The sequence below is a fragment of the Mirounga angustirostris genome, unplaced genomic scaffold, assembly GCF_029215605.1.
Source record: "Mirounga angustirostris isolate CCGP_5_RB_7025 unplaced genomic scaffold, mMirAng1.0.hap1 SCAF_5, whole genome shotgun sequence".
In the NCBI taxonomy this organism is placed as follows: Eukaryota; Metazoa; Chordata; class Mammalia; order Carnivora; family Phocidae; genus Mirounga; species Mirounga angustirostris.
In genome coordinates this window covers 29,475,909-29,503,819 of record NW_026991713.1, presented here as the reverse complement: position 1 = coordinate 29,503,819, position 27,911 = coordinate 29,475,909, and the positions used below count along the sequence as shown (strand labels likewise).

The following is a 27,911-nucleotide window of genomic DNA, read 5'->3' as shown; positions in this document are numbered from 1 at the left end:
ACAGGACTTTCTTTCATCTCTCCGACTCTTATTTCCAGCACGGTTTCTGATATATAGTAAGTGCTCAGTAAAAGTAATAGGAATCTTTGAAATATATTGGTATGGTGAATGGGCAATGCTTTAAATATAAAATAGCAGCACAAAGCAATGCTCTGGTCCTTATGCTATAAGTAATTCCCCTACTGAAGACATTGAGCATTATTTTAGACCAAAACCATAAGAAATATCAACCCATTATGTTACTTTTTAAGTAGATAATGGGACACCCACTTGAAAATTAGTATGATGCTACCTTCCACATTAGAGTGAAGATTTGGTTGCAAGTGTGGCATTTATAAAATGAAGCCAGGTATCCCACCTCTTTTATCTAGTCATTCTCTTTCACTAGAGTGGCTGGTGTAAAGAGTATAGAGCTCTGCCTGGATCCCCTTTCAGTGGTGAGGCATTCATTCTCTCAGCAATCTGGAATGCTGGATACCTAAAGCTCATGGCTAAGAGCTTCTAGGAACTTCCGTCAGCGGAAGGAACTGCCTCACAAAAGGTGGCATCCACACCTAGGAGACATCTGCATCCAATTACCATAAAGTGTAGAAATAGGAGAGGTGACTACAAAGACTCAGTTCCCTTGTCTTCTTTGGAAACCTCTCTTGGTCATCCTTGTCCAAGGCTCTCACGGAGATTGGCTAAGGTCTCTGTGGTAAGTGTGTGGCACGTCAGCTTCTCCTTCTGCCTAATCCTGCGCACCTTACTCTCTCACTAGTGTTGTTCCTGAGTCCTTGATAGTGAGCTCCCACATGTACATGCCTGTATCAGTCTCAGCATCAGTCTCCCAGGGAAGCCAAGCTAAGTCATCACTTAGGAAATAAAGTGATGCACAATTAATGTGAAATAAAAATGTGAAAACTGATTGGCCCAATGTTTGACTTCACAGTTTTGTGGAAAACTCAATTTTATAACCTGTATTAATAAATACTAGACATTTTCAGGCATTATAGAGTTGTTTTCCTCCCCTTTCCCACATTTCTCCAGTTCTCTTTGTATTTTATAAGAAGTTATTTAGAGTAATGATTAATACCTTCTCAAAAGAAAAGCTCTTTTATTCTAGTTACTTTTCTCAGTGAAATAGACTTTTAAAAAGCTCCCAGACTAGAAACATTATTTAATCTATATGAGATATTAAAAAAGCAATTGGTAATGCACTTGGCCCATTTTAAACAAACAAAAAAAATATCCCAGTATGTTTATAAAGAGTTTATAAAGGATGACTAAGCACACTGAATGAAAAAAAAATCCCAGAAATATTTTTAGCTCTCGACAAGAGCTACATATTACTATGTAGTTATTTTAATAGTATTATCTAATGCTGTGCCAGTTTCCTTGTGACTATTTTAATCATCCTTAACCATACATCATTTCCTATGGCAAATCACATACGCTTATAGATTCTTTTTCATCTTTGCCAGTTCAGCTCCTCCTTACTTCTAAGACTTACAAAATTAGTGTGGTTAGCTATAACAAATCTGCCCCTGCAAAAAAAACCTCAACAACTTGAAGAGTGATTTTGGGTAAACTGAGACGCTATCAGGATCAGAGGGACTTTATTCTCATCTATCTCTGTTCCTATTTGATGACTATAGAATTATTGAGAAATGACCAAGAAAAGAGGTTGTGAGAGAGGGATGAGGTCCTTGTTTTTTTCTAATGAATAGTTAATTTGGAGAAGACCATTCTAGAGTATTGGAGATAAATTTAGCAGGGGGAAAGGCAAAAAAAGAAGTAAAATGGCATCAATCTATTTTGAGAACTTAAGTAATTCAAATTCATTATTTTTTTGCCAAACATGTTTTGCTTTATTTTTAGTTTAGTTTTTCACAGGGCTTTCGAGCAGCTAAGCTAGGGTTTTACCATTGGCAGAGAACATACTAGCGAGGGTTGTAGGTCACCCTGGCTTGAGGTTGGATCTCCTTATTTGATTAGAAGAAAATTAGTAAAAGATAAATAGACAAAAGAACTCCCAGTTGAAACGATGTACAGATTCAAGTACTGTCACTCACCTGGCTGAAATGCGTTGTAGGTCATTTTATTTCTGCCTTCTGCCTCAGCTGTGCTTTAGGGCTTACAAAATAGGTGACATTTTGAACTTGCTGATTTTAAATCTAGAGAAAGCAGCTAGACTTCTGATTTTTGACCCAGAGGCAGGACAAATTGTTAACCACTATAATCAAAGAGTTGTCAGTCATTTTCCTTGAAGTCCCTGCTTCCTTGTGATGGGGGGCCTCTTTAATAATGTCACCTATTATTTTGTGAAGCCTGGCTCAGGATCAACGCTATGTATGTATGTATTCATTCCTTGGTTCTGCTTCAGCTAATGTTATTCTAGTGGGGATTTCAGTATAGTTGTATAGCACAGTGGTTAAGACTTACGGCTCCAGAATTGGGTCTGGGTCTAAATCCCAACTCTGTCACTGCATCCTCAGGCAAGTGTGTTAACGTGTCTAAACCTGAGTTTCTTCCTCTCCCAAATGGGAGTCATTATTACACCTCCCTTCCAGTGCGGTTGAGGAATACATGGGGATCACATATAAGACCCTCGACTCAGTGTCTGGCATAGGGTTCTCAACCTGCCTTGAACCCGACCAGGGAAGAGAGAGGGCTATTATTTAGCAGGAGACTCAGGAACCTCACATTTGATGTCTTGGCTGAGAAACTCAAGTAAATAAAAAAGGAATAAAGATAGAGGTCAAAATAGCATCTATGTTAATTATAGAGGCCAGGCTGGAAGGCATATGTGGAAGCCAAATAAACTTTCTAACCAAACTCCAGAATGAGGCAGATTTACCCATCCAGCCTCAGGCAGCCCCCATGGCAGTCCCATGCTCTCAGCAGGGTGGTCATGTGCTCTCTGCCTGCAGCTCACGCCCCAGAGAAAGAATGTGGAACTGGGTATGTTCATACTCTCCAATTTATAGTCTCAAAAGTGACTCCCCCTGCCCAAGGATAGAGCAAGAAGGACACACAGAGAGAGACACAAAGTCACATTCATTCAGCTACCTTCACAGGAAGGAAACCTCAGACGTGGGAAGGAGCACTGCGGAGTAAGCACTCAATAAATAACTGTTTATCATTATGAATGGACAAGAATGTACTTTCTTTACTTGGCCCAAAACAGAAAATGTGTGGGAATTATTTGATCTCCCATCTTTGTTTTTCTAATGTGAATATAATGATTTTTTTTTTTATTTAAGATTTTATTTATTTATTTGGCAGAGAGAGACACAGTGAGAGAGGGAACACAAGCAGGGGGAGTGGGAGAGGGAGAAGCAGACTCCCCCACTGAGCAGGGAGCCCGATGTGGGGCTCAATCCCAGGACGCGGGGATCATGACCTGAGCCGAAGGCAGACGCTTAACGACTGAGCCACCCAGGCACCCCTAAATAAAATTCAAAACTAAATGTTAAAAAAATATAGATAGGAAAAAAAAAAAGAATTGAGGAAAATTAAACTGTAGGAAATAAATCTACTCCAACATACCCAAAATACATGTAATATAGGATTTAGAAGTCTTTGCAATGTTATGGCTAGAATAATAAATTGTAGACATACGAAGAAAGGATAAATGCAATTAAAAGAACTTATTTTTAAACTCCAGTGAAGTATCTAGACAGAGAAATTATAATCTGATCTGAAATACCAACCTTGATACGTAGTAGTTTCATTTGTAATATATAGATTTCATTCATAAATATGATACTGCTTGATGTTGTGAATGTCTCTATTTAATTCCTAACATATAGCCTAGAAGATGAATTGCATGTTTATTAATTTGTGACATTCTTGTATATTACCTTCTCACTACTCTCTGCTTCCTATATATCATGTTAATACTTCTATTTCTTACTGTCTCTGTCTGTGGGTAAGGAATACATGATAATGGGAATGGTATTCTAAAGTATTTTAAATTTTTGTTTCTATAAAAGAGATAGTAGTCTCTAAGAGCCAAGGACATATGTGAAGCAGAAAAAAATTTATCAAATGTCAGCTGGTGAATAGGGATTGATGTTCTTAAACTAAAGGTTATTAAAATTTAACTCATTACAAACTCATGGGATACAAGAAGAGCATATATAGAATATATATAACACTTATTTGGAGAAAATTAAGCAATTATGATTTATGATTTCACCAGTCTAAAAAATATTGATGAACGATGTGACACTATATCCTATTAAGTTGTATATATGAGTATCTCCAATTGTTGGGCCATCTCAAGGACAAAGGGCTCTATCTTTTGCTCTTTTGCATTCCCAGTGCCTTGCATAGTGCCTGCCACATGACAATTTCCCCAATGTTTGTTGAATGAATATTTGCTGGAGATACTAGGCATTGGTTAAATAAATAACTTCAACTTGAGAAAATCAGTGTTAGCAGGAAGGCTTTTTCTTATTTGCTAATGGCTATTTATTCATTAGATGTTATTCTTATATGATAGCACGTATGTTTAAAGTCGTATCTTTCAAGAAATCTTTCTTTTAACATGAATTTTTATGTCTAACAGAGTCCTATGTTTATGACACATCAGGTTTGATACCTTAGAAAAGCACATTCATATTTTTTTTCATCAATTTTCAAGATAGCCCTCTGGCTTTCACTCAAATTCAGATAATTTGGAGGAGGAAAGATCTGAAAAACCTGTCAAACATAATTATAGAGTGCAGCAGTCCTCCCAGTAATGGGATTACTTCAGTGGTTATTTTTGAAACATGCCTGTACTCATATACAGAGCTTGAGTTCTTCAAGTACGTCAAGATATTTGCTTTTTATGAACATGGGTGAAAATTTTCCACTTATGTTTTATATTAGATGAGCACAAAGTTACTGACTGAAAGCCAGAACAATGTGAGATTCTAATTATGATCCAGAGACACTCCACATGCATTTAAATGAATGCTGTAACCCTTTCTCCATTGCTTACTCCAGTTGTTTTCCCAAGTTCTCCCTGAAAAATACTGCTATCAGAGCCATGTTTGGCCAACTCCTTTGTAAAAATGAGAGAAAGATTCAGTTGCAAATCATGATTATTTCATGATGTACTCACAAATGTCTTAGTGTCATATCATGATGATTTCATTGTGTTAGGTCATTATTTCCAGCTCCAACTTGAGTGTTTATTATCTGACACTTAAATTCCAAGACATACCATAACATTAATGACTTTTGCAATAATAGCATGTGCAAAATAGTCCATATTGGAGGAGGCTACATATTTGCAACATAATTCTACATTTTTTTCTATCTAAAATTTCTGATTTTCCCCTTCTCCCTCCTTTGTTTTTATGTTGTGTTTGCACAAGGTATAAGCTTCAAAGACAGCTTGCCTCCTGATAGGATCACACCTAATTCATTTAAGGGAGAGACCTGTTGATGCTATTTTTATTATTTATTTATTTATTTATTTATTTATTTATTTATTTATTTATTTAAAGATTTGATTGATTTATTTGGCAGAGACACAGTGAGAGAGGGAACACAAGCAGGGGGAGTGGGAGAGGGAGAAGCAGGCTTCCCGCTGAGCAGGGAGCCCGATGCGGGGCTCGATCCCAGGACCCGGGGATCATGACCTGAGCCCAAGGCAGACGCTTAACGACTGAGCCACCCAGGCGCCCGATGCTATTTTTAAGTACCTTTAAGACCCTCAGGATTGAGTTCATTATTATATTTTCCAATCATGAAAGTTATTTCACATTGGCAATATTATCTCAGATGCCTTTCTTTTCACTTCCATATGGCCTCGAAAATTTGGTGCAGTGCTAGACTTCTAGCTAGTACGAACATACACTGCTATTAAAATGCTGCCCTTTTTTTCTACATGGAGCTTATAGGTTTTTAAGTTTTAAAAGCAGTTTCATTTGTACAAAGAGCGTAGTGTTATTCAGGAGCATTAGGCAGAAGTGTTACATCACTTTAGAAACAAATGGAGAAGGGTACTCTACCTCATTTTATATTTAATACTGTGATTGAGTTATTACACATAAAAAGAAAAAGAAAAAAAATGGAGAATTCTAATACCAACAGTTGCAAGGAAGTTTGGGTGATTTGCCTCAAAGATGAGCTAACGGTTTGTGTAAGTGGGAGGTTGTAACATGGAGAAGTGTATGTTTAAAGGGCAGTGAAACACCTCCCGACGAGATTTAAACCTGCAGTGTATTCTGATGTGGTTTCTCACATTACTCAGCTCCTGAGATTAAGGCACTGATGACTTCTGATAAAACATACATGAATCAGGGAAGGGATATGTATCAAGTAATTATGAGTCATTAATATCACTTTCTTTTATTTATTAGATTAGCTAGTCAGTCTGCAGAGAAAGGGCAAAACAAATAGACAGTGTTCCTTGAGGAGGAAAGGAATTCACAGCACATCTGAGTAGTCAGTTCTTAAGCTCTTTCCACTGTGACATACGTGATGGATAATGTCCAAAAGCAAAGTACTGTTGTGTATCCACAACCACAGTTGTGTGCATTTCCCTGCGTATTAGCAGCGATTCCATCCCTTCCTCAAAAAGGTGACAGAATGTGGTGTTTCTGATCCAGGCTTTGGAATTAGATGGCATAGTAATTGCACCTTCCTCATATGTTTATCAAGAGCATTAAATGAGTTAATCCATGTAACACACATAGCACAGTTCAGTAAGCCTTCAACCAATACTCGCTATTATTATTATCATCATCATATTCCATGGAAGGATGCAAATTGGAATGTAGGTCGGAGAGATTAATATGATGTTCATGCAATATCAGTATAATACAGTGTCAGCTGTAAAATGCAATTGCTTTTTAAGTAGTAAATGTGGTGCCAGAATTTAGCAGAAGTAAAGTCTAGTGTAAAATCACTTTCATTGCCCTAAGCATCACTGGGTTTGTGTTGGTCTGAATGAGTATTTTTCACTCCTAGAATTCTCTTGCTTTTTAAATGTCGGTGTTGGGTATAATATGTTTAAACTCATAACATGAAGTCTCTTTGCAAAAATGATGAAGCAAAAGGAATATCATCCCCCTTTCTACCCTCCCGTGACAAGTCTGTCTCTTCAGTTCAGGTGCAAAACTGGCACAGGGTTTGAGGAAATAGCTGATTTCCACACCCCCCTCCCCCCAGTTTGATGAAGTCCCTTCATGAAAGAGTGATGAGACCTTTAGCCTGTAGTTCTGCTAGTCCCTCAACCTTTACATCCACAAACATTCACTCCAAAATTTTCCAAAATAATAACAACATTAAAAAAAAAAGGAAGACTGTTCAAACACTGAATTATCTATGAGCCTCAGCCAAGTTACACCAGCTGCACTGGCTTGGTTCCTACATCTGGGCTCCAAGGCGGGTAACAAAAAAATCTCCATGAACAGTATTTTAAGAATTTTGGCAACATACAGGACAGGGGAATTAAAAGGGATTCTTTGCTGAAAACAGAATTGGTGGAAAAAAATTCTGTATGCTCACCACAGTTCACCATGCAGTCTAATGGCCAGCCGTTAGGATACAAGTATGCCCGGAGCTCTGTCCAAAGCTGCCATGTCCCTTTGGTAAAGGCCAGTGGGCTCAGCAGCTGAATCCTGTGGATGAGGAACAGTAGTGGACTTAATAACAACACAAAGCATAAAATGGATTCTCCATATTACTATTTTTTAACCTAAGAGGTAACATTTTCCAATAACTAGTATGCTGTAGGATGTCTGTGCGCCTGCAGGGCAACTTGAACTTGTTTTATCCCTGAGTTTCTTGTCCCTTCTTTTAAATCATTAAGTATGGATGATTAGTTTCTTTCCTTCGTTCTCCAGAGAGTTTTATTTCTTCTTATATTGCTGCATTCATTTTACAAAAAAAGGCAAAGGAGGAACAGTTTAACAGAGGTATACTCTTATTTTATGTAAAGAAGATTCTCTCTTTAGAAGTAGACCTAGAGTTATAGCACTAAAAATTAATTGGTAAAATTTAAATATTGAAGAGAAGGAGGTTTGCAAAACAGTATGTGGAAGGAGGCTTCGATATAGTGGTCTAATTTTCTAAATTAAAAAGGACAGATAAGCATTATTATTCCTAAGTAATTATTATTTAATTACATTTTAATATGGTGTTGTATTGTTCTATTTTAAGAACAAATTCAACAGAACTTGACCTTGCCATCAGGAAGATTGTAATTTAAAAAGGTATAAGATAACAGAAAATTGGCGAAACAGAATGCCACATTAAGGCATTGCTCAGTGTATTTAAGGCATTTAGAAAGTATGGGACAATAAAATTTAGGTATGAAGGTGCAAGTCATCTGAGGAGATAACTATTTGAATTCCATTTATATGGAAAGGTCTATGAGAGAATGTGAGGAAGAGAGGTCTTTCTGGCTCAAAAGGACACATGGGATAAATGGCTTTTAAAAAGGGGGATTACTTTACAGTAGATAAAAGTGCTGGAGTCTTACCTAGTATGAACATGGCAACTATTAGATTAAAATATGATAGTTTGTGGACAGGGTGGCTTCACTGAAGCCTTTGTCTCATTAGCCCAATGGCACAATGAGGAGGGAAGGAAAAGCTCAGAAGTAGATTTTTAAAAGGTGTTTTATAAGTGTTACACAATGGGGTTATGTAACTGTGGCAAAACAAGAAATCATAAATCTGGAATCCAGTCTTGGTTCCAGGTGACATAGCTTAAGTGAAACTTTATTATGATAATGATGAAGATGCTCAAATGTTGACATTTCCCCCACTGACTGTTGCCCAGATTTAAGGGGAATAAAAAGCAGTAAGCCCACAGTTCTGGGGTCTATCATGTTGCTTACTATGTGAAGGCTGCTTAAACTCATGACTTTAAAGTATACCACCAGGAGAAGAGAGGGAGGCATGAGAAACCACACTTCAAACCATCCTTTTCCTGGATCCACAGATACCTTTTGTGTTACTTGTTTGCTATCACTGTAGTAACATGAGATCAAAGAACTATTCTTCTAGTTGGAGATGCATGAACAGGATCTCAAACCAGAGGATCCTTTAATGCTATCTATAAGCATGAATAACACCTCAGACTAAAGAAATATTTTTTCTTTCCTTCCTTCCTTCTTCCCTTCTCTTCGCTTCCCTTTTCTATTCATTCATTCATTCATTCATTCATTCATTCATTCATTCATGCCAGTTCTGAAACCTGGAAATGGCCGTTGAGGTCTGGTTTATCTCAAAATATTATTGGGTCTCCTGGTCAAGTTGGGAATTTGTTTTCTCAGTCTAAAGTAATTGGGGTCATTCAAGCAGCTCTTCTAAACTTACCTCTTCCATGAACATTTTGAGGCCAATCAGAAAGAACCTTCTGCTGTTTTGTTATTTGAACCTGTTTCTTTTTTCATTGCCATGTAGCAAAGCAACCTAATCTTAATGGCATTAAACAACAGTTATTACCATCACGTATAGTTCTAGGGGTTGACTAGGCTCAGCTGGTGGTTCTCCCTCAGAGTTTCCCATACAGTTGTAATCAGATGGTGACTGGGGCTGGACTCATTTTGAGGGCATCCTCTTGAATGTCTAGTACTTGGGCTGAGAACAGTTGGAGTTCCTTGGGCATCTCTCTCTCTCTCTCTAGGTGCTCTTCATGAAGTCTCTCCGTCCTGGCAGTTGTAGGGTAGTCATGGCGAGTCAGTGCTCAAAGGTGTGAGTCCTGAGAGAGAGAGATCCAGACACCAGCTCTGTTACCTTCTATCATGACCTTGTCTTGGAAGTCAAGCAGTAACACTTCCTCAGCAACATATTTGTTAGAAGCAAATAAATAAGGTCAACCCATATTCAAAGGGAGGGGAACTAGACTTCATCTCTTAAGAGAGGAGTGTCAGAGGATTTGAGACCATTTGTTAAAACCTCCACAGTTTCCATCAGTCTGTGCACCTGCCTGTTCTTCATGGAATCACTACTAAATCTTTCTCTAGTTCACAATTAACAATCACCATATTTCTTCATTTCCATTACAAATATTTTATTAAGCATCTAACTGCAAATGTAAATGTTTTGGAATGTGTAAGACATGGTTCAAAGATAAATGCATAGGTGCCATTTCTGTTATTTAGAGTTACACCATCTGTGGCAGACAACACATAATAAAGCACTGATCAAAGGCCAATAGCCAACATTCAGCAGTATCTTTTGAGGAGCTGTTAGGTGTCAGACACTGTTCTAAGCACAAGGAATACAGAGATGAACAAGACACGTTCTACATTCTGTGCACCTATGATCTAATCTGTATGATGACTATAATGAAGCATTTTTTTTTTTTAAGATTTTATTTATTTATTTGACAGAGAGAGACAGCGAGAGCAGGAACACAAGCAGGGGGAGTGGGAGAGGGAGAGGGAGAAGCAGGCCTCCTGCCGAGGAGGGAGCCCGATGCGGGGCTCGATCCCAGGACCCCGGGATCATGACCCGAGCCGAAGGCAGACATTTAACGACTGAGCCACCCAGGCGCCCCTATAATGAAGCATTTTAATTAAAAGGTGTGCACCATTTTACTGAAAACACTTCCTCAGGCCCCCTAGCAATTTCCATTCTGCTAAGTCGAGTAGCACCCAATGGTCCCTCTTATTAGTCCACCTTATACAGTTGGACACAGTTAACCTTCTTGATACACTTTGTTCATCTGATTTTTGGGCCACTGCTTTCTCGATTATCTTCTTATTTCATGACCTTCTCTTATTGTCCTTTGTTGCCTCCTTTTTCTCTTACTGTGGAGTGTCCCAGGGCTCAGTTTTGGATCCTCATCTCTTCCCTCTCTACATTCTCTACTTGCCATCCTGTGGCTTTTAATGTTCTCTACAGGCAACTGACTCCCAAGTTTATTTTTCTAACCCTAATTGTTCTATGAGCTCCTTAGTCATCTCTCTGACTGCCCACTCAACAAACATCACAGGCTAAGTTTAGCAGGTCCAGAACAGAACTTTTGATTTCCAAATCCTCTCCTTTCTGTCATTTTTCACTTGATTTAAGAGACCATCATCTAACCCTCATGCAGAATGTCTAGAAGTTATCCTTGATGACTCTCTTTTTCCTTAGTCACTTTATAAAATCCATTTTCAGGTCCTGCTAGTACTACAATAAAAATATATCATGATAAGTACATGGTTTTCTCACTATTTCTATAGCGACAAGCATCATCTACTTACTGTGTGCAGCAACTAGAACATAGCAGTTGCTCAATAAGACTGATTGAATAAATTAATATAAGCATGAAGTATAAGAGTAACTTAAGGATAGTGTTTGTTCCACATTTGGACACAGTATTATGGAGAAGGGAAGGCTATAGGATAAAATGGCATTAAAATTAAATTAAATTAAATTAAAATTACAAGTAAAGCAGGATTATAGAAGGCATCTAGTCTCCTTTTGTCAATACCTAAGACCTTGTGAAGGATACTGGCTGGCGTGGGTAGTCATCTGAATCTCAAAAGGAATTTCTCAGTACAAATCCTTAATCAAGAATAGTAGACATTCTTCTATGAAACAGGTCTTTTCAAAAAGTTATAAGAAAAGCAGGGAAGTTGATGTTAAGAAGTTAACATTGTTTTTTCCTTCTTTGTCTGACAAATTTAAAATGACTTGAAGATTTAAACTCCTCCTTTGTCTGACAAATTCAAAATGACTTGAAGACTTAAAACTCTTGCCCCATCTCTCCTCATTGTGAATTTCATTTCTGTTAAAAGTTATTTTCCTTTTTTCTTGGGTATTTTGGAAGAACATTATTTTTACTCTCACTTGCCAGAGAAAAAGCATTTTTTTTTTTCAAAAAGTAAGTATGGTTTTTAGTTTTAAAATATCTTTTTAGAAAATTTCCCTGGAAGCTTAGCATACTGATACCAAAACCAAGTATCTTTATGAGTCTTGTCACTTTCATAGGAAATAATAAAACTCCCCCATTTCTTAGAAGCATATGACTTTGTGTCCAATATCCAGTATTTTATTTTGAAGGAAATTATGTATCCAGTTTATTTTTATTTCCTATGTAGTGCTGCAGTTTTCAAGCTGCACTGTTGAGAACTTTCTCTCTCTCTCTCTTTTTTTTTTTATACTTCTTTTTCTTTTACTTTCTTTTATGTTTTTGTTATGAGGCATTTTGGTATACTTATATATTTTTTGTTTACCTGGTTGGAGCTTTCAAGGGCACTTTATAAAGATGTATTAAAATTAGTTAGAGAGCAAGGTTTCACTGAGTTAGAAAGGTTCTTTTAATTTGCCTCCCCCAAGTGACCTACTCAAATTGCTTAAAAAAAAAAAAAAAAAAGTTCTGGGCATGCCTGGCAACTATCTGATTGGAAATACTTCTTTGGGAGTGCCTGTTGGGAAGATTAGTCCTGGGGCAAGTTGCTCAACCTTTCCTGTGCCTAATAGCTCCTTTGCTCTTAACCTGAAAAATCCAAATTAAAGAGGGTTAAGTGAGGTAACGTGAGGTGGTTTAGAGATGACAGAAAGAAACAGGGCATCTGTAGAGCCTCATAGAAAATGCACCATTTTATCTGTCTTTCCTCTTTCATAGATGGCATAACAAAAGTCATAATAGCACCAGCAACAAAAGTAACATTTATTGAGTGTTTCTTATCTGCCAGCCACTGAAAACCACTCTGTGAAGTAGTTACTACTCTATACACAATCTGCAACTAAAGGATCTGAGCTTCAGATTAGGGATATAATTTAATTAAAGGTAACCAACTATAAGGCAGTGCAAGTGGAGTTGTAGCTCTAATCTGACTCCCAAGACCACAGATGCAGAGAGTGCCCCCTTCCTTCCTCCTCTCTTCCCCTCCTCATTGCCCTTTCTCTTGGCTCTACTGCCAACACCCAGCCCCCAGTGGTTTTTCTTTCAGATTCTGTAGGGGCATAGGGCAGAGTAATTTTGCTGTCTAATGGGCTTCGGTAAGCCGTCTAAATACAGAATGTGCTAAGGACAGGCCTGGCTACCCAATTATAGTCTCCTTTTAGCTTTGGCTAGAGAGAAATCCCCAGAGCGAGTGTTAAACTTGGTCACCCACGCTACTTCCTTTCTTGGCTGAGAGTCAGACAGTGTGAATTCTGGATCCGGTATAAAGTCGTATTCAGGAAATAATAACTGACACAACCCAAGGACTCAGTGTCTCAGCTTTGAAACTGAGTTCATGATTATTGCCCAATTATTTTGGCTTTGATAGGGTGTAGGCCTGGCTTCAAAATAAACATACCAGTTTTTTTGCTGTATTGGTAATTTATGGCAAGTTGTCTTTTAAAATTATAATAACAACTCTATAAATTAGTAGCTCTTGTATGGGAATATTTTCCAAATTAACCCCCTCCCCCAAATATGTAATGAATTTGTAATTAAAAAAAAATCACTTATGAAATAATGTCTCTGCCATCAGCTGTATCTACATGGTAATTCTTTTTAAAGAGTGGTGTTCTCTTCTGGAAAACATAAAAATAGTTCATTTGGAAAAAAAATTGGTTCAAATAACTGTACTTATTTCCCCTAGTCTATTTTGTTATCACTTAGCATTTTATTAAGAGATGTAACGTTAATTTCTTGAAAAAAGAAATTTTGATTCTTGATGCTTCTTTAAGTACAATACTTTGTGATATATTGAATAGTTGCAAAAATAAAGATGGCACAATGTGAATATATTTAATTTGAAAAGCAACAGATAAAGACAAAATGACAAAACTGAAAGACTTAATGCCCAAATTATTTGAAAAAATATCTTGAGAAGTACATCATTCTTTTTTAAAAAACATTTATTTATTTATTTGAGAGAGAGAGAGCAGGCATGGGGAGAGGGGCAGAAAGAGAGGGAGAGAGAATCCCAAGCAGACTCTGTGCTGAGGGTGGAGCCCGATGTGGGCCTGATCTCACAACCCCAAGATCACAACCTGAACTGAAACCAAGAGTTGGACACTTAACTGACTGCACCACCTAGGTGCTACGAGAAGTATGTCATTCTACTATAGTTTACATATTAAGTGTAAGCACTATCAGCTGTCTCTGTACACATAATTATGCCTTGAAGGATAGGAGGAAATAATATCTGGCACTAGCTCTACTCTTCCATGAAACTTCTGTGAAATTAATTTTGTTTATTCCTAGCTGGTTTCAGTGATCTCTCTTATTTCTAAAATCATAATTCCCCTGCTCCTTTACATGCCTGCATTCCTTCTTCATTCCCTAACTGCTAAGAATAAATCAAATCTGTTATTACTTTTACTTCATAATGATCTTACATTTTATAATTATATATTTACCTGTAATTATATTTTTTTACAGTTTGTCTAATAGTGATTTTTTGCACTGTGAGCTCCATGTGGTCAGTAATCATGTGCATTTTACTTCTCTATCCATATCTCTAAGGACAGTGTTGACATAGTTGGTGCTCAATAAACACCTGTTGAATAAATTAATCAGTGAAGGAAATAATGTAACTATGATCTGTTTATTTTTCAGTATTTTCCACTAGACAGTGAAAACGGTATATTTCAAAAATTAATTTAACAAATATTTAGTGACCACCTACTATATTTCACAGTGTTTCAGGCATTGTGGATAAAGCTGTGAGTAAAATCATATGTAGCTCCTGTCCTCATGGAGCTCATAGGCATGGGGTTGGGGTAGAGACACAGCTATTAAAGGAATCTATAAATAAATACATATAGACAGTGACTGAAACTATAAAGAAAAAGTATAAGGCATTATGTGAGAGAATAGTGGGGTCTCCTTTAGATTGGAGGGTCAAGGTGCCTTTTCTTTGGTGTATTTCATATTTCATACAAGTTATTTTTATTATATTTTTATGCATAGTCTATATCTGGTTTATCTAATCTCTATGAACATAAGAGATAACATTGTATACTTTCTTTGCCCTTTCCAGAGCTCTAAATTCAGTGCTGAATATATGGAGATCACTCATTATATCTTTAGTAATTGTTTGGAAATGTATTCTGTTTAAATTCTTTAAAACTTAAGGCACAAATAAGAGGCTAGAGAAATTTCTGCTCAGAGACTTTGCTAATAATCAAAGTTGGTGAATAATCCAATTCACACGCAAAAAATCCAGTTCACAAAATGTCATTTTAAAACCGGATTCTTTGGGACCTAAGGATAGCTCCACTGGATTTATTTCAAGTCAGCACATTATAGATTGTCTAAATGAACTGGATTATTTCCAGTTATTGATGTCTATAAACTTAAAAGCAGTAACTTTTCCTTTAAGTTAATGTAAATTGGCTCTTGGAAGTAGAATTTTTTTAAAGAGTTTTCTTTCAGAGAACCATATTGCAAGGCAGGGCTGGTATAAAGAATTGAAAACAATTATTTATTCTGTTTTCTTTCCTTCTGTCCTGTGTCATGGGTCCAGCTGAGATTCACTACTAAACCAATACTAGCCCAGACCAATGCTAGACTGAGAGAGATAAGAACAGACTGGTAAGAAGAGGTGATTAGAAGGTGAGAGATTATGGGTAGGGAGATCAGGGATGAGTTTTCTTGTTTAGAAATTGAATTAAAGCTTTTTCCTGCCCTTCTCTTGGGGGAACACACACACACACACACACACGTGCGCGTGCGCACACACACATTATTTCACCACCTCTTCAGTCATATCCTAGATTCAGTTGCTATGATGCAGATATCTTTTAAGTAAGTAGCAGGAGTAAAATATCTTATAGCTCTTTATTTCCCCTTTCTAGTTTGAGTGCCTAGAAATCAAGAAATTTGCATCTCATTAGCTGATCAACAAAGACTGAAGTCCACATAGATTTTGCACATTTTTCTTGAAATTAAATGTATTAGACATTTTTCCCTTCAGAAGGTTTTGGTTGGATAACAATTGTGATATTATCGCATATAAATATAATAATGTAAGGGCTACAAAATCCTGTATCCATTGTTAACACATAAATTGTTACTAATGTATTATCTATTAACTGTACTTTCTCCACTAGAAGGATTACAGTGAAAATATTTCTCTGCGTAATTTGAATGACTTAAGATGGGAGAAAATTTCCATCCTTAAGGTTGGGGATAGATGTCAACAATTCCAGATAGGCTTCCAAACCCAGATGACCTAGTTAATTTTATTTCAGGGCAATGAACAGATGGTGAGTGTTCTCTGTCTATCTGGCATTAACGCACACTCTGTCACCATCAGACTTAACGGTGGCAGATGGCAGTTGTATTAGCAAACATTCAGTTCTCTCCCCTTGATTCTTCCCCTAGGACTGAGGAAGGCCCGGCCATGGCTCACATCTGAGTCACACTGTGGCTACCTCTCCAGTAATGCCTGAGGAGAGAATGTCCAACCGCCGGAAGTCCTCAGTAATGTGGGCTTTCCGCTTCACTCATGGCAATAGGCACAGCTGGGGCCTCTTCAAAGGCTTGTGGTAGATATTACGGTCTCAGTGTTAAATCCTACTGGGGTTCAGTGCCACTCCAGGGCCAGGTTGAGTGTTTCTATGGGATGAATGGGTTTTTCTGAGCCTCTTGTGGAAAAGTGCCTGGATATATATAAATAATGGGCTCTGGTGAACTTCTCTGGATACAAAAGTAACCAGCCATATTTAGCAGAGTTTTGTCTAGCAACCTGAGTCCATTAACTACCTTAGCTGTTCAGTGGAGCAACAAGGTGTCACTGTGAAAAAGAACCTTTTTTTTTGTTTGTTTTTTAGTAAGATCTTCCTTTTTCCAAATCCAGATGGGAGTATGTTACAGATGCACTTATGCATTTGGATTTATACAGAAGAGTCAGTGACTAATTACTGCACATTTAAGATAAGACTAGTGCTTAATTTATGAATGAACTGTCTCTAAAATCATCATATCAGAGTCAGTTGAGACCGTGAAGATACTAGCCTAGGAAATACAGGAAGTTTCAGAGAACCTGAAAGATAACCTTTGCTTTCTAGAATTTATGGGACCAAGGAAATAATGCAAAGGAAAGAATATGGTTGAGTGATTTATTAAATCATTTGTCCCGTTTTATGGGCACGTATTTTTCAACATGCATTCTTAAGTTTTTAAATATTCCCTATCAATTAAAAATATGTAAGTTTTAGGTACACATCAAAATTAAGAGGAAAACTCAGAAATTTGCCATGTAACTCCTGTTCCCATGCATGCATAGCCTCCCCCACTATGAACATTCTTCACCAGGAATTGACATGGTACATCATAATCACCCAAAGTCCACAGTTTGCATAGGGTTCACTCTCAGTGCTGTATATTCTATGGGTTTGGACAAAGGTATAATGACATGTACCCATCATTATAGTATCACACAGAATATTTTCATTGCCCTAAAAATCCTCTGTGTTCTGCTTATTCATCCCTCCCTCCCTCCTAACCCCTGGCAACCATTGATCTTTTTATGGTCTCCATAGTTTTGCCTTTACTAGAATGTCATGTAGTGGGAATCGTACCGTATGTAGCCTTTTCAAATTGGCTTCCTTCACCCTTTTAATTTTGGTAACTTATTCCCAAACTGACTATAGATGTGCAAAGTCCAATCAAGAAAAATGTAACTGATAATTTAAATTGCACATGTTTCATAATGCAAATTTGCTATCATCAGAACTGTAAAACATGCCAGAGAAGATATTTTATAATTTATCTCTAAGTTAGGAATTGGAGATACCAAGCAACGTTGATAGTTTATTATATACTGCTGTGTGAAATATGTATTAGAGACAAAAATTTCTCTGATATTTATGGTGACTATTCACTAGCTGATATAAAATGTTTACTGGTAAGCCAAAATCTCTTCGGGGTTCAGGCCCCACATTGCTGAGGAGTGATACACAAGTGATACACAACTAAGTTAGCAGTACCAATAGTGGTCTCATTGGTTATCCTGCTCAGGGTACATTATAGTCTGCATGTTAGCCTTCAGGAACTAATAAATAATTGCCTTAAATGTATTGGCAACATATCAAAATAATTCACTATCTCTGAGCTGAAGTAATTGGGGTAGGTATTCTTCTAAGATACAGGCTCATGAATATATTGATTAGGGCATAATACATTGAAAGAAATGATAAAATAGAGTCATCTAATCTGATGAATGAATTTATTCTTAGTGATTTAAAAATACCTTTTCAAATTTGACTAGGACACTAGCAGTTCCCCCCAGGTTGCTTTTACACATATTTGACATGAAATTGGCCTAGAACATTCCTTTAAGCAGGATTTTTATATGGGATATCTGAAAAACCTGAATTTAAAGGAAAATGCAGCTTTGATGATTTCTTAAATATAAATCAGAATGCACTGCAGTTCCAGAGATTTCTGAATAAGACTGTAAATTGTGTATTCTGAAAGCTTTAGAACCATAAGTTCTTGTTTTGCTTTACTTTATTTTGTTTCTGAATTATTCATACAATTGACTCAATATTCTGCTTTGATTTTCTATAGAGGTCTAAGTTTATTTATGTTAATCTCACAAGAATGGTGTCAAATGTATTTTTTCTGTTAGCTTTGGAGGTGCTTTTGGAATTTATAAATATTTAAATGAGTAGAATCATTGAATTTTAGAGCAGGTGTAGACTCTGAATTCATTCTAATGTGGTAAATCTCGAGAGTTTGGGACTTAAGGTCACAGAGGTAAAATGGAACTGTCACTAGAACCTACATCTTTAATAGGCAATGAATAAAGCTGTTCTTAGTGTTGATACAACTAAACATGAAGATGAGTGTCCACAGAATTCCTGTGAATAAAAACTGACAGGTGGAGGGGCGCCTGGGTGGCTCAGTTGGTTAAGCGACTGCCTTCGGCTCAGGTCATGATCCTGGAGTCCCGGGATCGAGTCCCGCATCGGGCTCCCTGCTCAGCAGGGAGTCTGCTTCTCCCTCTGATCCTCCCCCCTCTCATGCTCTCTCTTTCTGTCTCATTCTCTCTCTCAAATAAATAAATAAAATCTTAAAAAAAAACAAAAAACAAAAAAAACCCCTGACAGGTGGAGGCTAAGACTTAGCTACCTCAAGTTGCTGCCTGTACAGAAAATTTACAAAATCTCTAATATCAATAAAATATTGTGGCAAGAAACTTTTTTTTTTTTTTAAAGATTTTATTTATTTATTTGACAGAGAGAGACACAGTGAGAGAGGGAACACAAGCAGGGGGAGTGGGAGAGGGAAAAGCAGGCTTCCCGCTGAGCAGGGACCGTGATGTGGGACTTGATCCCAGGACCCTGGGACCACGACCCCAGCAAAAGGCAGATGCTTAATGACTCAGAAACTTCTGCCATCAGTCTTGAAGTTTGTCCTGTTATCAAGAAACTCTGTTACAAAATAGATACTGTTACTTTAAGCCACTACTTGTTCTCATATGTATATAAGATATGTATCACTAAGTAGTTCCTTTAGGCTGTGAGAGAAAAAGTTTCTTATGTGTATCCTGGAAAGCATCTTAGAGGTGGGGAAAACTAGGCAGGAGACCTAATTCAAAAGACAAGCTATTGAAAGACAGACTTGACAGACTTTGTAGCTTTCCCCAGCTTCTAGCTAGGACCCATGGTAGCTAAGTAGATGAATAAAATTAATTTTCTAAAGAAGTACATAACATTCCTGGTACTCTGCTAAGTGCTTTTTGTTACATTGTTTCATTTGACTCTTATAACAGTACCCTGAAGTAGGGACTGTTTTCACGCCCATGTTATAAATAACAGAGGTTTAGAGAAGTTAAGATTTTTTCCTAAGATCACGTGGTTGGTTTACAAAGCTGAGTTTTCAATCCAAGTCCATCTGAAGCCACAGGTTTTGCTCTTAACCACAGCCCTACAATGGTTAAGTTTTACAGACGGGGGAACACAATGTAGGAAAGTCATACCATGTAAGGATCTGCTGAGTTTCAAAAGGCAAAAATATTTGGAGTATAGGTATGGAACTGGCTCTCAAGCACTGATTCTTAAATATTCAGGAATTTTGCAAGCTGATTGTTAAACTGTTGATAGCATAAGATCAACTACTGTGGATGTATTTATACCATAGAAATAGGCAAATGCTACAAATCAGGGCTTTATTTCCACAGAACTGATTTTCTAGCACAACGGTAGCTACTAGAATTTAGGTTAGAGCACAGGATTTATGAAGGAGAAAAAATAGGAGAGGAAGGTAGAAACATATATTAAGGTCTATAAAGAGCCCTGGTAAATGTGAACATTACCATGTTTTTTGAAACTCACACTAATTATGTCCCCCTCTCAGGCTCTCATGGTCCACTGGCTCCCAGCTGTTGTGAAATGGAAACTCTATACCCTGGAGTATGGCCTGTGCTTTGTCTTCAATCTCCCCTCTCCAGTTCTCCCCCTCTCTCTTTTTCACTCTCCCATCAAGCTACAATCTCACTGGTCAACTCATTTGGGGTTTTTAGTAAACAAGCTCTTTCCAAATTTAGTCCTTCACATGAGTTGCTCCCTTTGCCTGCTATTCTAGTTTTTGCATAGTTGTATTCTTCAGATCTCAGCTTAAATGTCACTTCCAGAAAGTCTTTTCTTGACTTCCAAATCTAAAGTAGCTGCTCAGTGCCTCTGTCACATCAGCCTGTTTTAACACACTGCTTAGTACTTAATGGGGTTAAATGCCTTGCCTCTGAAGTCAGACTGCTGGAGCTCATTATTACTTCTCTACTTACTAGCCGTGGGACTTTATACAAGTTGCTTATTTCCATGACTCAATTTCCTATTTGAAAAATGGGATGTAATTATTTACTTTTCATAGGGTTTCTATGGGAATTCATATGTGTAAAAGAATACAAACCACATGAGAGAAAGAACAGTGACTGGCACACGATAGCATTCAAAATATTTTAGATATTATCACTGAGAACTGTATTTACTAATATGTTATCCAATTTTCTCAACTAGAGTGTAAGTTCATTGGGAACATGTACCTCATCTGTTTGGTTTGCTTTAATTCTTCCCATCACTGATCCGTAGGACAAGGACCTTGCCCATGGTAGGAAATGGGAGCAGGAGCAGGAGACATGACAATGGGTCTATGATTCAGGGTTTCTTGTTTGTCTCCTTGGCTTCTCTCAGAATTCTGGGTCCTTCCTACATCTCTGAACCCAGAACAGTAGAAACAATGTAGATGTGTGAAACAGTCTGTGTGGGTATAATATGAAAGTGAGAGGCTCTGCCCTCTCTTCCAGTGGAACACAGTTCATCGCCAGCCCATGGTGGCTATTTGGGAATACTGATCCAGTGCTGTTAGATCTCTCATTTATCAAGAGAAGTTAGAAATGTGGACTCTGTGTGTGTGTGTGTGTGTGTGTGTGTGTGTGTGTGTGTGTGAAATCTCCCAAGTTTTAAATATTTACAGCTTCAGAATTTTACAAATGACTTATGGCCGAACAAATCATATCTGTAGGCTAGACCTGACCAGGGGGCCACCTGTTTACAACCTATTATCTTGAACTTGATGTCTTGGTTTCCATTGTAAGATCATGTCCTTGTCCTCTGCTCACTATCTGACACCTTGCTGACAAAGTACTTGATGACCATACTCTGCAGTTGCATTTTCCTGACTCTCTGTACTCCGTCTGTATCCTCCATTCGCTAAGACACACCCTTCCCCAAATGGTACTTTTTGCTCTGGATTCTGTTCTTTGGCTTTAACAGATTATTCACTGGAGAGTTACATGGCTCACACCAAAGTAAGCACGGTATGCCATGGAGGTGAGGATGAAGAAGGTGAGCAGTCTGGGTCTTTTGTTTAGAGATTTATTATGGAAGAAAGATGTCACCTGAGGAAAGAGACTTTCATTTCCCATTTCTCCCCTCCCTCCTTTTTTCTTCCTTCTGTTCAATGGTGACATTAATCTGATCACTATTTTGAGTCAAAGGGTTTAATCTGAATGACTTTTATAGAGTTATGGTAAGAGCAATGCCTTCCCAATGAACCTTGTTTTCTTCTTTTTTTTTTTAAATTAACACATAAACATGTTTCAGGGGTACGGGTCTGTGATTCATCAGTCTTGTATAATAACCAGTGCTCATGACAACACATACCCTCCCCAATGTCCATCACCCAGTTACCCCATCTCTCCACTCCCCTCCCCTCCCCTCCAGCAACCCTCAGTTTGTTTCGTATGATTAAGAGTCTCTTATGGTTTGTCTCCCTCTCTGGTTTTGTTTTGTTTCATTTTTTCCTCTCTTCCCCTATGATACTCTGCCTTGTTTCTTAAATTCCACATATAAGTGAGATCATATGATAATTGTCTTCTCTGATTGACTTATTTTGCTTAGCATAATACCCTCTAGTTCCATCCACATCATTGCAAATGGCAGGGTTTCATTTTTTGATGGCTGTGTAATATTCCATTGTATCTATATACACCACATCTTCTTTATCCATTCATCTGTGGATGGACATCTGGGCTTTTTCCATAGTTTGGCTTTTGTGGACATTGCTGCTATAAACATTCGGGTGCTGGTGCCTCTTCAGATCACTACATTTGTATCTTTGGGGTAAATACCCAGTAGTGCAATTGCTGGGTCATAGGGTAGCTCTGTTTTCAGCTTTTTGAGGAACCTCCGTACTGTTTCCCAGAGTGGCTGCACCAGCTTGCATTCCCACCAACAGTGTAGGAGGGCTCACCTTTCTCTGCATCCTTGCCCTCATTTGGCTAGGGGAGGGGAATAATCTGGAACAGTGGTCTTCAACATTTTTTGATTGTATGCTCCCCTATCTATAAAAAATAAATAAATAAATGTGTGTTATGTCTGAATGTTTGTCAACTCCCCTCCTCCATCCATGTGTTGAAGTCCTAACCCCCCATTTCTACCACCCCTCTGGGAAGAAGGGTGTTTGAAGGCTTTTCTCAGCATTATCAGTGTTTGTCATATTCTCTGGGTTATTGAGTTTATAATCTCTGACCTAAACCATGATGCCAGGAATGAAGTCAGAAGCTACAGTGTCTGAGGCCTCATCTTCCTCCCCCAAGCTCAAGAACAGATTTATTTTAACAGCTGTTCACTACCTGATCTGAATTACGGGACTTCTGGAAAGGTCAAGGAGAAAGCTAAACAGCACATCTGTTCCAATCATAGGACCATATTTCTAGGAAGCTGGAAAAACAAAACATTCTATTGTAGAATATCTCGACAGTCATTTTAAGCATGATTTCACTGTGATTATAAAAGTATCTTCCTTCTTAAAATTCCTTTTTTTCTGGGAATACAGTTAATATAGTGAAGCCATTGTGTCTTGCAAGACACTCTTTTAGCCGGCAAAAAGATTTTTTTAATTTATAAACATAATTTTTTCTACTGAAAACTTTATTTCTTGTATGTGCTTTTTGATTGAAAAGCAATGATCAACAATCATGAATGCACTCCTGTCTTGTCATTCAAAAGGCTGTCCACATTTCTTTATCCTCAGCTCTTTTCAAATTAAATTTCATTAACTGAAATCATCCTCTTTCTAAAATAGGAAGGCATCCTGACTTGGACACAGCTAAACTATGCATTCCTCTTCCTGAACTGTCAAACCTAATCCTTAATGTCCCTGCTGTTACAGTCTTAATTCCTCACCAACAACTGTGCATGAATGTGCTGTGAGAAGAGACAGCTGGTTGGAGTGTCTCATTTTGACAAATATTATCAATGGTTCAGTGTCAGCCTGGGGAGACACAACAAATGGCATTCCATAGAGGTTACTTTGTGGGCCAGTTAACATTTTAATCAGTGGCTTGGATACTGGAATAAAAATATGCTTAGAATGTCTGTGATGGACACTAATGTTCATGATTGGAATAGACCCAGTTCCTAAACTGCTTTCTACCTTATAATCTTGCTATAGCTTGGAGAAGCTGTGGGTGATTTTCTATATAAAGAAATGGATATCCCAACAGTACTTACCTTTGTCACCTACACTCAATTTGTTTTAAGGCAGGCCAAGTTCTCCTATTAGTTTCTACCTATGTCCTAGACTGATCCCTTCGTCTTCTCTTTGCTTCCATGGGACTAAAGCATCCTGATTGTTTATTCTCATTCCTGGTTGCCATTGCTTGCAACTCAGCCTGGACCCTCACAGCTGCTCTTTCTGGTACACAGGGATTATTAAGGCTTTAACTGCAAACATACAAGGAAATATAAGGGATTTTTAAAATTCCAAATAATACAGATTATTAAAAGCTAGAAAAGCTCTTAAAAGTAATACTCATCATAGGTTTTTCTGGTCTACATTAAAATGTAAATGAAACAAGGTCAAAGAGTCCCTTTCCTGAGTCATTCACTCTGTCTGAATCCAGAGTCTAGACCAAGCTCTGAATCCAAGTTCAGCAGATTCCCATTAGCCCAGTGGGATTGCTAATTCTTTTCAGATTAGGCTTCCTAGTCTTCTCTGTTTATCTTCTCTTTTTCTCTGAGTCTCAAGCCTGTTATCCTTCATCACAATTATTCTTGGCTCCCCTGGTCCTTTCCTTCTTCCTTGCGACTTGAAAGAGAAGGACCATTATGGACTCCTTCTCTAAACTTTAAGAAGTCCTCTACTGACCTAAAAAATACCTTTTTTGCCCTTTGGAGTTCCTGCCTTCTCTATCAGTATTTATTTGGAATCAATTTACTAGGAATCATTGAGGCTCATTATTTCAGCTTTTTTTTTTTTTTTTAAGATTTTATCTATTTATTCATGAGAGACAGAGAGAGAGAGGCAGTGGGAGAAGCAGGCTCCCAAGGAGCAGGGAGCCCGATGTGGGGCTCGATCCCAGGACCTCGAGATCATGACCTGAGCCGAAGGCAGACGCTCAACCATCTGAGCCACCCAGGCGCCCCCTTTCAGCTTCTTAATGATGCTCTGAATATATGCGTAGGCTTAATTCTCTATTGAGACCTCATTAGTGTTCTCCATCCAGAGGTTAGCCTCTGTACGTTATCTCTGGTCTCACTAGTTTCCAAAAGGCATAATCCCATCCTACCTTGTTGGTTTTTTTAAATCCTACCTTTGATAGACTCAGTTACTTTTTTTTTCTTTTTGTATCTAAGGGAAACATCTACATTTATGGACTACTTGAAACACCCTAATTTCAAATTAGTGTTAAGAGCCTTTGGTTGTTCTAGATTATGTGCATGTTTTGTGTTGTGTTGTGTGTGTGTGTGTGTTTCTTCTTATGTCCTTCTCTTTTCTCCAAAAGGTGGTTTTCCAGGGTCTTAATATTATTTTTAAAATATTAAATGTGGTAAACAATTACTAGTATTCACAAATACCCAATTCTCCTTTCCATTCCTGTTTAGGAAAGATTATATTTTCCAGGCTCCTTTAGTTAGGTGAGAACAGTAGACTGGCTCCGGCCAGTGAAATGTGCATGGGTGTGACGTGTGAACATTAAGCTGAGACAATGAAAAACCTCAATTTCTCTAATCTGTCTTGTCTCCTGTCATGACTACCAGCTATACTCTGGGCAGAGGATTCTGTCAGCCTCTCCCTACATGATTATATGAAACAACTACTGTTTTGTTGACTCACATTGGACATGTAGTGTGAGGAAGAAATAAACTTTTGCTGTGTTAGAAACTGGTATTTCAGGGTTAATTTGTTACTGAGGTATAGCCTATTATCCTGATTAATAAAACCATTATGTTATGAGCAGCGTCTAGCAATAACAAGCATTATCTCCTCTGGCAGAAGAGGCTCAAGATTCCCTAGAATGTAACAAGATGATAAATCCATTTTAATGTCCATAAACTGTGGAAGGAATGATTTTTTTTTAAATAAGGAACGATATTTTTTAAAAGCAAGACAACATTTTGATTTATTAAACATGGACAAATTCAGAGACTTAATTTTAGCATCTAGAGATACAAATTCTTGGTTTTTCTTTGAAAATTAGATTTCTTTTCATAGTACTGTTTTCTGTAAAACTATTGTTTTATTCCTACCTTGTATTTCTAAAACGTTCATATCAAAGGAGGCTATCGAATATTTAGAGCTCTAAGAACAGGTCAGCTTCATGATTCCTACCCCACCCATGGGGTCAACTGTGGCACAGTACAAAGAATTCCAGTGCCATGGATTCCATTATGTCCAGAATCTGTCTTGTGTTTTGCCTTCCAAACCTGCCTTGACTGCCTTACTTGTTCATTCCTGAGGCTTTTCTTGATGTCTGGTCTCTGGACTCCACCCTCCATTTAGACCTAATGTTTCAACTTTACTTGCTTCCCACACCCTCATCTGGGACCCAAGCATCAATCCCCCTTTGTTCTTCAGCCAAAAGCTTATTCCCCTCCCCCATTCTCACACTCGCTCTCAACTCCTGGAACTGCTAAGCCCAGGCTCCCCACATTCCTAGGAAAAGAAGTCAGCAACAGGAGGTCAGACAAAAAAATCTGAAGCTCATGCAGGTAGTAGTGGAAGTTATTTTTGTGTGTGATTTTAGGAAACCAAACTCATTTGCTTCAAACTTTTCCACCATCTTAATTATTTCTGGGCTCACTGGTTGTAGTTTACTTCTTAAAGGCATTGTAATCCATCAATGTGTACATGTATTGATATCCTGATGGTGAGATAGAAAAGAGAAGGATCAGGCTGCAAAGTGCTTTATAAAGAAGGACAGTTTTCTTATTTTCCAGATGCATTAGGGAGGCACAGCTGGAAAGAGAATGTGGGTTTTTATCCAAATCCTGTGCTTTCATTTGTCTTGGCAGCTACATTCTGAGGAGTGTAGGTCATTAAGAGGACGCAGCACTCTGGGCTGAGCTTCTGTGTAAGGTAGCACTGCAACAGTAGAGCTGTGAACATCTTAGACACACCTTATGCGCTGTCTACTGTATATAAACTGCTACATAATTCCTACACATAAAAAGGGACACTTTATACAAAATGTAGTTCAACATTTCTTATATATCCATCTTAATCAGTATAATTCTGCTGAACTGAATGCTCTCATTTTCAGAGCTTGCATGATTATGGCTGCCAATATTATCATAAGAAAAAGAATTATCAAAGTAATTTCCCTGAATGTGTAATGACTTGTTCTCTCTTCTCTCCTGTCCCAAGTATTCCTCAAGTATTGAAAGAAAAATCAAGAATTACTATTTTATTATTCACTTGTTATTATTAATTACAAATTATTGATCCTTTGCTATGTTCCCTTCCTCTGGTCATATATAATCAGTGATAACTTCTAGCAAAGGCTGCTGATGATTTTAAAAATGTTCATGTTGGGCGCCTGGGTGGCTCAGTTGGTTAAGCGACTGCCTTCGGCTCAGGTCATGATCCTGGAGTCCCTGGATCGAGTCCCGCATCAGGCTCCCTGCTCAGCAGGGAGTCTGCTTCTCCCTCTGACCCTACCCCCTCTCATGTGCTCTCTATCTCATTCTCTCTCTCAAATAAATAAATAAAATCTTCAAAAAAAAAATGTTCATGTTTCATAGCTTAATTCATATTTCTTTTACATTAAAGCACTTCCTGAAATAGGGAATAATTATGCAAAGTACAGTAGATTTAATGTGATCCAGGATCCAAGACATCCTGTTCTTGCTACAGTTGGGAAGACTGTTAAGGTTGGAAAGGGAAAGTCTTCTTTTGGTAGTAGTCTAGCCTCTGCCTGCTTCTTTTATCTTTGTCTTTCCCAGCTTTTGTTTTGTTTTGTTTTCCTTAGTGCTCCTTAGCTGACATTGATCTATTGACTCAGGGAAGGTATTGTTATCTCTTTGGTATTTATTTGAAACCTTAATGCACCTCAAATCTTCATTTCAACATAGCATGTTAAGTTGGGACTGCAGTATCTATGAAATTGTCTGGTACTCAAACCACAAATGTTAAACATTAAAACTCAGTCTTGAAAGGAAGGGAAAAATTTAAAACCATGTTTTAATAATACTATCAATAACTTAGCTATGTTCATGTATTCTCTCTTTCTTTTATATACAGAGCATGATTAT

The 27,911-nt window shown here is 37.8% G+C and overlaps 1 long non-coding RNA gene across 1 annotated transcript in view; it reads left to right on the top strand.

Annotated features, from left to right (window-relative positions):
* The window catches only part of LOC135364326 (uncharacterized), a 90,452-nt gene that overhangs the window by 23,291 nt on the left and 39,250 nt on the right, over positions 1-27,911 (top strand). The window lies entirely within an intron of this gene.